The sequence below is a fragment of the Anastrepha obliqua genome, chromosome 2 (assembly GCF_027943255.1).
Source record: "Anastrepha obliqua isolate idAnaObli1 chromosome 2, idAnaObli1_1.0, whole genome shotgun sequence".
NCBI lineage: Eukaryota > Metazoa > Arthropoda > Insecta > Diptera > Tephritidae > Anastrepha > Anastrepha obliqua.
The window spans coordinates 118,509,740-118,522,120 of NC_072893.1; the positions used below are offsets into that span (position 1 = coordinate 118,509,740).

The 12,381-nt window shown below is 38.5% G+C and overlaps 4 pseudogenes; all 4 read right to left on the reverse strand.

Moving 5' to 3' along the window:
* Positions 1-664: 664 nt before the first annotated feature.
* On the reverse strand, positions 665-850 carry LOC129239832 (U2 spliceosomal RNA; annotated as a pseudogene).
* A 285-nt stretch (positions 851-1,135) lies between these two features.
* Positions 1,136-1,285, reverse strand: LOC129239936 (U2 spliceosomal RNA; annotated as a pseudogene).
* A 222-nt stretch (positions 1,286-1,507) lies between these two features.
* LOC129239938 (U2 spliceosomal RNA) lies at positions 1,508-1,562 on the reverse strand (annotated as a pseudogene).
* A 282-nt stretch (positions 1,563-1,844) lies between these two features.
* LOC129239879 (U2 spliceosomal RNA) lies at positions 1,845-2,028 on the reverse strand (annotated as a pseudogene).
* Positions 2,029-12,381: the final 10,353 nt, after the last annotated feature.

Genomic DNA, 12,381 nt, shown 5'->3' on the forward strand with positions numbered 1-12,381 from the left:
CAGCGCGCAACATTTTCGTGCGTTTATTTTTTGACAATTTTCGACGTAGCTGAACAGGACACAAAATGCATCGAGGAAGTAAAATCATTATGCCGCGAGCAAGCATTATTTTACAGCCCCGCAAATAACTAGTGCAATGAATTTTTTCGTAATATTTCCCGATTTACGTGGGTATTTTAGTTAAGAAATATCAGCTTTAGATGAAATATCTGAGTAACCGGCCTTTGAAGGTAATACGCAACGCTTCGTGTAGGTTTAATTCTCATGTAGGTTTAATTATAAAAAAAAAATACCAGTCTAACGGTGAGACTTGATAGAAGTGAAACCTTCCGTAAAACAAACTGAGAGAGAATAAGACGAAAGCAGCATTAGGAGCGGGATAATTATAGGTTCATTATAATATTGCTATAAAGTTCATATTTTATTTTTTTCATTTTATCATTATTCATCCTCAATGTTTTCAATTTCAACAAATGATACGAGTGGCTTATGATAGATAAAATATGATACAAATGCTTTGGTTTCGATGTTATCAAAAAAAATACCCAAACGGACCGAAGAAACAGACTTACAAATTTCTTCCATTTTCGTCTACTTGTATTCATATAAAAATTTATGTCTCTTCCCACCAAAGCTAAATGTATTAGTATATTTTTTCTTGTATTTATTCAAGGCCGAAAACCCGGCGGTACTGCAATACCGGGTCAACCCGTGGCAGAGGCGGAGCAAGCCCCTAAAACACTCCGCCCATTTCCAAAAATTAGTTTAACATTTGTTGTCCTCCGATGGAGGATCTATCAGATGTTAAGCTGATAGGAACAGATACCACACTACCTACTTCAATAGATTTTCTAATAAACCTTTTGAGAATTACACTCTCACAAAAATTAATGTACGAAATGTTTATACCGATTCACTTAAACTGACTTTCAGTATCTAAACCAAAAAACTGTTTTCAATAAATAATCAGAAATGTCCTACAATGCAAATTTCAAAAAAAAAAACAAAAACAAAAAAAAAAAAAAAACAAAAAAAAAAAAAAAAAAAAAATTCCATTTTCGTCTACATGTATTCATATAAAAATTTATGGCTCTTCCCACCAAAGCTAAATGTATTAGTATATTTTTTCTTGCATTTATTCAAAGCCGAAATCCCGGCGGTACTGCAATACCGGGTCAACCCGTGGCAGAGAAGGAGCAAGCCCCTAAAACACTCCGCCCATTTCCAAAAATCAGTTTAACATTTCGCACTTGGTACGTTAAAGCGTAACAACTCAAAAAGAAAAGGAAAAGAGTAACCACTCAAAAATTGGTTATTTTAGCGCAACTACTAAACAAATAAGAATGAAACAACCGTTATATTGTTTTTAATGATATTTTCGTGCAATTACATATTTTTTCCCTTGTAATACCTATATTATTAATATTTACGGAAACAGTTTTTCGTCTCTACTGAAAATGTTCAGATTTTGAGTTGTTACGCTTTAACGTAACAAGTGCGATTTGTTGTCCTCCGATGGAGGATCTATCAGATGTTAAGCTGATAGGAACAGATACCACACTACCTACTTCAATAGATTTTCTAATAAACCTTTTGAGAATTACACTCTCACAAAAATTAATGTACGAAATGTTTATACCGATTCACTTAAACTGACTTTCAGTATCTAAACCAAAATACTGTTTTCAATAAATAATCAGAAATGTCCTACAATGCAAATTTCAAAAACAAAAACAAAAACAAAAAAAAAAAAAAAAAATTCCATTTTCGTCTACATGTATTCATATAAAAATTTATGGCTCTTCCCACCAAAGCTAAATGTATTAGTATATTTTTTCTTGTATTTATTCAAAGCCGAAATCCCGGCGGTACTGCAATACCGGGTCAACCCGTGGCAGAGAAGGAGCAAGCCCCTAAAACACTCCGCCCATTTCCAAAAATCAGTTTAACATTTGTTGTCCTCCGATGGAGGATCTATCAGATGTTAAGCTGATAACCACACTACCTAGTCAATACATTTTAAATAATAAACCTAATAAACCTTTTGAGAATTACACGCTCACAAAAATTATTTATATCAACATATAATATAACGCTTCGTAACTAAATAACTTTTAGGCCAGCGACGACAGCATGGCGCGGTAGCCGAGCGGCTAGCAATGTGAGCTTCCGATCCAAAATCCTTGGTTCGAATCACAAGAAAAAATAAAAGTTATTTTTATTTAGTTCGTCGCTACTTTTATATCAACATATATATTATATTAATATAATATAACGCTTCGTAGCCAAGTTGGTCGCTTTTTTCGTTTCACTTTTCCTCAAATCACTCCCAACGATTCTAAAGAAGTTTTCACTTCAAAAATCCGTCCCAGTGACTGAGAAGATTCTCGTTCGATCGCCAAAGAATATCTCTGCAGTTTCGACTCCCTTTCGCTATGAGAATATCACTTTCTCTGCCTTCTCCATTATTACTCTTCTTGTTAAAAATACCATGCTGGCACAGGACCAGCACAATTCTCACTCTTTGCAATAGTGAAGTGTATCTTCCTCCAAAATCGTACAGTTTGTCCTAAGTTGCTAAATCTCAACACCGTAACCAGTGAAAAGATTTCCTCAATTCGTTGTAATACATCTATGCAGAGTTCAACTACCGATATGCAGTTGTCTGCATGTCTCAGATGCCCTCAGTAAGCAAAGACAAAGTCTATTATTTTCTTGGAAAAAACTTTCTGTAAAACCCATCTGCCATTCGGAGGCGGCATAAAACTGTACGATGTTTCATTCAAAGGTCAGATTTCTTCTTGGAAAAAACGTTTCATATAAATCATTTGCCATTCGGAGGCGGCTTAAAACTGTATGCTCCTCCATTTGTAATGCATCATCAAGAAGCACATCGTGAATTGGATGAGAGGCTGAGAAATTTACGTAATAGAGGATACAACATAAGGGGTATATTTACTCCTCTTGACCAGAAGGCGGGGATGGACTTTACCGCGGGCGCCTTCTGTTCGAGTAGGAAATCTGTGTTCAGTAGGTAAAGGCAAAAGTGGGTTGATTGAGGCTTCTGCTGAGCGCTTTTAGTATGATCGCCTCCTTACCCCACTCCCATCGCGAGTATGGAATACAATATAGAAGAGAGACATTGGTTTCAGTTGTGGAACTATTTCCATATTAACACAAATTCCGTACCTCCAATCCCATTTCTGTGGGTAAAACTTGCAGACTGCATTTCTCACGTCTTTAAATTCATCTTTTTATATATTTTTTTTCTAATAGGATGAAAGTGTTAAAAGCTTACTTGACCAGTTGGTCGTCGGTGTGGGACTTCGAACCTAACTAAAACGTCCTCTCATCCATATGGTTGCTCCTTCCGTCAGTAGAATTAACCTTTCTGTCCTTTCTGCTAAGCCATTTCGCCATGTCCGGCATGGGATTATAGGTCCAGCGACCCTTTGTTGGATACTCCCAGTGCTGTTGTTATTCTCTTATGATACGCTGCATGACGTCTTCTTCCTTGTTGGCTTGTACAACCTCTTCAGCTCCTTGATGAGCTGAAATGAACTGGGATTTTCTTCGATAGTACGGCTATGATATCATCGGAAATCGTGCGGTAAGCGGTCCACGCTCTTAACGCGCTAAGTTTGTGTATCGCTTTTTCTTCCTTTATAAACAATTTTTTCACATCGACCCATATCAGTGCTGCATACATTTTAAAAGACGTGGTTACTATGGAGAGTAACTGGCGTTTTTCTTCGCTTGGCTCTCCTATGTTTGACATAAGTCTTGATAGAGTATTACTGCATGTACTCGTTCCCCTTTTTTGCTAACTGCTGCAAGATGATTCCTTAAAGTAATTCGGGAGTCAAGAACAAGTCCCAAATACTTTACGTACGGCTGCGAGTTTATGTGGCACTCGCCCACTGCGATAATCAACTCCTCACGGGCCTTCATTGGGCTAAGCAGGACCACTTCCGTTTTCTGCACTACATACAAACTCTAACTTTGCTGATATCACCCACTTCCGTAGGCACAAAATGGCTTTTTATTCTCGGGGGGTCGAGTGTTGCTCCTATAGGAAGATTGATTCTTAGCTCGCCGTCATACAAGGCGTTCTATAGAGTCGGTCCCAGTACATAAACCGGTTTAGTTTGGAAACCGTGGAGCACAGCCATAAGTTACTAGCGTAAGGAAGATCTGGTGAGCTTCACAGGTAAAATGATCAGATGTTCAATATCGGATCGCGGATTGGGTACTTCGTCTTCAGCTATGGTCGCTCAAGTTACTAGAGTAAACTGCGTGGAGATGAGAGTAGGAATTGCGGTTGTACTATTCTGTAAAAGATTTCAAATTTCTAAAGCACTCTAACACACCAGGTGGCCATATGTTCTATTCGCAACAAAAGTAATTGATGACGAAGATGATTGTTACATTGGGCATATTTACATTCTTCGCCGAGCAGTTGTGGCGGGTAGTAGCCTCTCTTCCTATCTTTTTCTTAGCATCACAGTCCTTGGTGAACCATTGCTTGATTCACAACTTTGCGCCATCTGCCTCCATCTATGGCTACCTCCTTCCATCGCTGCACGTTTAGCTTTTCCAGGTCAACTTCACGTCTTCGAGGCATCCTCTTTTTCAGCCTCTTAACAGAGCGCAATTCAACTGCCTTTCGAGTTGCTCTCCAAACATGTGTCCGAGTCATCTTATCCTCTGAAGTTTTATTGGGTTGGCAACTAAGCTAATACGGGTTTCACTCAAGGCTTTAGTTGAATTTTTAGGTTTGCAGACGTAGTAAAAATGTAAATACATTTTGTTATTTGATAGTTGGCAATTCAGCTGCCAATCAGTAAAACAAGTGTTTTGATCGGTTGCGTAGTTTTCATTTGGAGTTCGTTGAAAAATGGAAAATCAAGAGGAACATTTTCGTCTTATTTGATTTTTTTATTTCCGCAAAGGGAAATACGCATAAAAAGTTATGTGCTGTTTATGGTTTTATGGTGACGAAGCCTTAAAAGAACGGCAGTGTCAAAATTGGTTTGCCCAATTTCGTTCTGGTGATTTTTCACTCAAAGATGAAAAACGCTCTGGTCGTCCAGAGCAGGGCAGCTAAGGACAAGGTGCTGAGATGATTCCACCTCATCCTCCATACATCCAGCGCAAAAAGGACTCGAGGTGATTTCAAGTCTCACAGCATGCATTCCTCGCGCATTGTGTCCTGTGAGAGAACCCACGAGAATAGAGAGCTGATATTTTGTCAGCCTCAGAAGCTCGCCCGAACGCTTCCGGTGAACACATGGCCAGAAGGATTTCGCGACCTTACACGTTTGTGTACTTGCCTAGCGCTCGCTGAGTTGGTGCGATGCCCATCTTTCCAAAAGCAGACCGCAGGTAGTCAGGGGGATCCCAATTCTCTCCCTTCCCGGGGAAATCACCTCGCATGTCCCTTGTCTGGCCAGCTCATCTGCCTCACAGTTTCCAGCAATGTCGCTGTGACCAGGAACCCAGATGAGGCTGATGCTAAAGAATTCGGACGCAGTCGAAAAGGTCAAGCATTCCTTGACCAATTCCGAATGCACCGTCATAGATCCGAGAGCCCTTATTGCCGCTCGGCTGTCGGAGTAAATATTTACTTTCTTGACCGTTAATACGCATTTGAGCAGCCAATCAGCTGCCTCCTTGATTGCCGCTACCTCTGCCTGGAACACACTGCAGTGGTCCGGTAGCCTGAATTTGAGTCTGATGGGGAGCTCCTCGCAAAAGACTCCTCCGGCAACCTTTCCTTCCAACTTCGATCCATCCGTGAACAAGTTCACCAGGCCCTGCCTCGTCACAGTACAACATGCGAGATTGCACAGAAGCTTCATGTATCACATTCAAGCATTGAAAATCACTTAAAACCACTTGGTAACTTGGCTATGTTAAAAAACTCGATACATGGGTGCCTCATGAACTGAAAGAAACGCATTAACAGCCGCGATTTGCTAAAGAAACGTAATGAAAATGATCCATTTTTAAAACGACCGATAACTGGCGATGAAAAACGGGTTGTTTACAACAATATGAAGCGGAAAAGATCGTGGAGCAGGCCAGGTGAACCAACTCAAACAACATCAAAAGCTGATATTTCATCAAAATAAGGTTTTGTTATCGGTTTGGTAGGATTACAAAGAAACTGCCTACCTTGAACTCTTACCACCCCAACCGAACGATTAATTCTGATGTCTACATTGAACAACTAACGAAAGGAAAACATGGCAGTTGAAGAAAAGCGGCCCGAATTGGCCACTCGGCAAACATTATTGGAGCTTGGTTGGGATGTTTTGCCACATCCACCATATAGTCCTAACCTTGCACCATCTGAGTACTGTTTGTTTCGATCTTTACAAAACTCCTTGAATGGTAAAAATTTCAATAATAATGATGATGTCAAATCGTACCTGTTTCAGTTTTTTGCTAATAAAAACCAGTAGTTTCATGAATGTGGGATTATGATGCTGGGTGAAAAATGGCAAAAGGTAATTGATCAAATGGGCAGTACATTACAGAATAAAGTTATTTAGTTCCATGAAAAAATTGTCTTTGATTTACTAAAAAAAATCCGCAATTACTTAGTTGCCAACGCAATATAAGTCATATCACAGTCTCGTTTTTTGCCAATAGTTCCTGCTCATGATTACGAGATGTGTTCAAAAAGTATCGCGAATTTAGACTCTTCGCAGGTTACGTATATTCGAATTTCGATTTTTTTGTTGCGATATGTTGGTACTCATGTCTCTTACCCATGCCGACGAGTTCGGCCATTTTGAATGTTCAGTTAATTGTTGACAGCTGCTTTGCTTGCACGAGTTTCGATTCGTCTTTGATTTTTACCTATTCAAAAAGATAGATCAAAGAACCTATATCAAATTTTGTGTGAAAAACAAAATAAAGTGCGCGGATGCATTCCGAATGTTGACTGTGTTTATAGGTGGTACAAAATGTTTTCAGAAGTCCGAGAAGATGTGAACGACGAAAAGCGTGCCGGACGCCCGAGCATTTTAACTACAGACGAAAAAATTGATGAAGTCGAATCACCGTTAGAGAAGTTGCTGAGGTCCTAGACATATCGATTGGCTCGTGCCATTAGATTTTTTTCAATGATTTGGGCATGAGACGGGTCGCCGCAAAATTCGTAACAAAACTGCTGAATTTCGACCAAAAGCAGCATCGCATGAACGAACATTGCTAATGAGATGTTGGACTCTGTCCGCGACGACTCAAATTTGCTCTAGAGGATCATAACTGGTGGTGAATCGTGGGTTTATGGTTATGACGTGGAAACCAAAGCTCAATCATCTCAATGGAAGCTGCCGCACGAACCAAGACCGAAAAAAGCGCGCCAAGTTCGGTCGAATGTAAAAGTTTTGCTTACCGTTTTCTTCGCTTGCAGGGGCGTTGTGCATCATGAGTTCTTGCCATAGGGTAAAACGGTCAATAAGGAATATTACCTGCAAGTTATGCGCAATTTGCGCGAAGCAATCCGCCGCTAACGCCAGGATTTGCAGAAGAACAAAAATTGGCTCTTGCATCACGATAACGCCCTTGCTCACACAACGTTGCTTGTGCGCGGATTTTTGGCCAAAACAAAATACACTAATAATTCCACAGTCATCGTATTCCCCAGATCTGGCCCCCTGTGACCTTTTCTTATTCCCTAAACTGAAGACGAGACGCTACGCTATGATTGACGAGATAAAGACGGCATCGAAGGAGGAGCTGAACAAGATAAAAAAATGATTTTTTGAAGTGCTTCGAAGATTGGAAGGAACGTTGGCACAAGTGCATACTATCTCATGGGGATTACTTTGGAGGGGCAAAATAGATATTAATGAATAAATAAATAATTTTTGAAGAAACACAAAATTTGCGATACTTTTTAACACACCTCGTATATCTAATTCTACAATTCGGCAAGTAGTCTAGGAAGGTAAAACCCCACGGCTAACTGAGGTAATTTTTTTGCTAATTCAATCAGCTAAGAGGATTCACAGCATTCACATAATCTAGCACAAAATTATATTTGAAAATTTGGAAAGATTGCAGTGAAATTATGATAACTTGGCAACTCTATTCCAGTGGTAGTAGTTTGAGCAATTAAAGAACTTTATTTCATACTCTGTCCCATAAAATTAAGACATTTTTTTAAATCAGGTTCTGTGTGGTGCGTTGTAAATATGTAACTGTGCAGATACTACTACATACACACTTATGTACGCATGTGAATATGTATACAGGCTTACCTGAGGCTGCTGTTATTTTACGCCACAAAAGGCTTGACTTTTCAATTTCCGGATCAATCGGAGGCATACGGAAAAATGTATTAATTTTTGGCACATGCATGTGGCTATGTGCGTATGTATTGGAAATGTTCTCGTATGTGTGTGTAAGTGCAAACAGACACACGAGAATATTTCCAACATTTTCACACGCTTTTTCCATGGAAAGAGACTTGAAATGATGTGAGTGTGAATGGATACATTGGTGAATGATGATGAACTCTGATTGAATCAAGTTTATTTCAAAATGATGCCACTTAGCGGTACACACACACACGCATGCTAGCATATCAGTGGCAGGCAAATTTTCACACAATCATGCACACCTATGTATGCATGTGTCTCTCTATGTTTGCATGCATTTTTAAAGGTGGCTGTGTGTGAAACGTTGGGAAAAGTGTGTAACTTTTACAGCGCCGAGCAATAATTTTATTTAGACTTTTGCGCTTACATTGCCCTATGTGCCCTATGGGCTCTGCTTACGTGCATTTGTGTAGTGTTAGCAGCGCCCAGACGGGGGCAACTGCCAGCGGAGTGAGTAAAATGCGCATCCTTCACTTGGAGTGGAATTCAAAGAATAGCCCAAAACACAATGGAGAAAAATCAGTTACACACAGCCTGCTCTAACAAGCCATTTCTCACGTAGCCGATTACCAGCATGCGCGCCTGCTGGTATGCAACAAAAAAATGTTAAATAACAATTCAGCTTTACTTGGCGCCTGTTTTTGTTGCTGTTGCTATTGTTGTCAGTTTGCCACTTGTTACCTTTGACATGTTACACAATTTAGACATGCAATGTCAAAATCATGCATACAAACTACACGCTCACTTACATACACTCCCCCCACTACTCGCGCTGCCTCCGTCTACCAGTTTTTTAAATTCTTTTTTTTTGCTCTATGACGTCTTTTAGTCACTTTTATTGTGCTACTGCCATTTTTGCTTATCATTAGTTTAATTGGGCACGTGTGGCAGGCAGCGTTGCATGTGTGGCAGTTGTGAAGTTTGTGAATAACCGGCATTTGGAGCGTTGTTGCTGTCGTTTAATTGGATGTTGTACGTTTTGCGTGGCGGGTGGTTGGCAAGAGCGTGCAATTTTACTGCAATGTTGCTATTTTAGTATAAAAAATTATAGCGGCGTTAAGAGTTAAATATTTTTTATATTTTTTTTTAACTGTTTGCCAAGTACTTTCTCTAGTTTCCATAAATATAGCGTAGGCATGAACCCAGCGATGTGCTTAAGGGGGGAGCCTGGTTTATGAGGTGTAAAAATTGCATCTCTTTGCAATTTTGTTTTTTAAGGAAAAAATTAATTTAGCACTGCAAAGTTTTTTCTATCTTTTAATGAACATTTAAAAAGTATAAAAAAATTTTGTACTGGTTAAAATAAGTTGAAAAAAATGTTTAACATAGAAATTAGTAGAGCGCTGCAACACTGGAGTTTCCAACTGGCGTGCAAGATACAGCTCGTAATTATTATCTAAAGCAAAAAATTCAAATGGATTTCTAATTAACATGATTTTTTATTCTAGATGAACTTAGAAAACTGAGAGAAATTCCAAAATTTCAACTTTTTGGAGGTTTAAAAAAAAAATGCCTTTCTATAAAAAAAAAAAATTCACTTCAACTTGGTATAAAAATCTTGAAAAATTTTTTTTAATCTATTTTGTAAGTTCAAATAGAAGAGAATTTAACACTGAAGGGAACAAGCTGTGATAAAGTTTGTACTATAGCTGCCCGGTCACAGCGTAACTACCTAACGCTCGCCTACCTTTGGCTTTGTATCTACGGAAATATTGAGAATTAGGCTCTGTAACTTTGTGTGAATATTCTGAAATATATTAGGAATCGCTTAAAACGAAAAAAAAAATTGATTTTTTTGACCTTATAAACCAGGCTCCCCCCTTAATACCTTAAAATTTTCAAAATTAAAATAAATAGGTGCTCGTTTTAATTGTTTCATTTAAGCTGCGGCTTGAATTCACTGTAGGTTTTTTTGTTTACATTACGATGTGGACACTTTGTTATAATTTATATAAAAAAATGAAATAAAGTAAAATAAATTACTCTGTTTTTCCATTTCCGCAAAATATTATGAAATATAGAACACTTTACAAAAAAATCGTCTCTGTATCAAATAAGGTGTGAGTGACTGTAGTATGAACCTGTTAAATAGTAATAGCTGCGCATGTCACAGAGAATGTGAAGATCCCGATAACCCAATCTTTGGCGACGGAATTGTCGTTCCGCTACCCGAACATGACGAGGTGAGAATAGCGATAACGCGGCTAAAGAACAACAATGCCGCTGGCGCCGACGGACTGCCTGCTGAGCTATTTAAACATGGCGGCGGGGAGGTGGTAAGGTGCATGCATCAGCTCCTATGCAAAATATTTTTTTTTTTTTATTGAAATGTTATAAATTTTTATTTACATTCCATAAAGATTACACCTAGTATAAAACTAATAAGTAATTTTCATTTCACAATTTGAAGTGTAGCTTAAACAATATTGACAACTAAGTCTTGAGGTTTCTTTCTTTTTAATCTTCTTTTTACAGTTGTTTCATCGCTTAGTACGGAAGCTTCTGCGTTAATGTATTTTTTTACCTTTTCAGCATGCTTAACTGCACAGAGATTGGCTGTGTCTGAGACAGTTTTAAATTTAAATCCTTGCGCAGATCTTCATTACGCACGTACCAGGGAGCTTTAACGATTCCCCTGATTACTCTATTTTGGAGATGCTGTATAATGTCGATGTTGGTCTTTGCAGTACATCCCCATAATTGAAGACCATAGGTCCACACCGGCTTTAGCACTTGGTTGTAAGTGAGGAGTTTATTTTGAGTTGATAGCTCAGAGTTTCTGCCAATTAGCCATTGGAGTTTTTGCGTCTTTAGATTCAGCTCAGCAGCTTTGATTTTCACGTGCTCTTTCCACTTGAGCTTTACATCTAAAGTCATGCCTAGATACTTTGCACTATTAGCATTTGGCACTATTGCTGACAAAATATGAACTGGTTTGTAGATAATTTTTTTATTAGTAAAATCCACGTGAACTGATTTGGTTTCATTTAGCTTTATGTTCCAATTTTCAGTCCATGTGACTACTTCGTCAATGGACTTCTGCAGTTTCTGGATGGATTCGTTTTCAGTTGCTTCAACAGCTAAGATGCATGTATCGTCAGCGAATGTAGCTACTTTCCACATTTTCGGTACTGGCAGGTCTGCGGTATAGAGTAGGTACAGTACTGGGCCGAGTATGCTGCCTTGTGGTACTCCGGCCAATATTTGTTTTATTTCCGAATACGCCAGCTTTTGCTTTACTCTAAAGTACCTATTTGTTATATGGGTAAGACTCCGTCAGAAAATATGAGATTTGCAAGTGGTCTTTCGATTTCTTTGAAACTTTGGGAAATATTAGTTCTAGGTAAGATACATTCAAGCCTAAAAGGATTTTGAAAAATTTTCAAAATTGAGTCATCTACGCCATGTTGAATATCGGGACCGTGTTTTTTCAAAAATCAATATTTCTTGAACCGGTGGATGGATTTCAATGCAATTTACAGACAATATAGAAACAAATAAGTAGTTTAAATTAGTATTATGTAAAAAAAAAATTTCGAAATTTTGACCAAAAAAAAGTCAAAAAATTTTTTTGAATCAATTTTTAGTTGATTTGGCCACTTTTTTAGATTTTCTGTTATACACGTAACGATTCCTTATGATTTAACCTTTATTTTGAAAAAAAAAATTTTATGGTGTCTATAATAGTTCTCGAGATATTGCGATTTTAGTGGAAGCGCGCACGCACTTTCGCGTACGCACGCACGGTTCGCGCTGCGTTATGTGTTCCTGTATGAAGTGACTGGAGCAGACTGCTGCAGGTCTGTGCGCGTTTTTCTACTCCTGCGCTGCGTAACCGCGAAATTCACGGTGTTCGCTTCCACTAAAATCGCAATATCTCGAGAACTATTATAGACACCATAAAATTTTTTTTTTCAAAATAAAGGTTAAATCATAAGGAATCGTTACGTGTATAACAGAAAATCTAAAAAAGTGGCCAAATCAA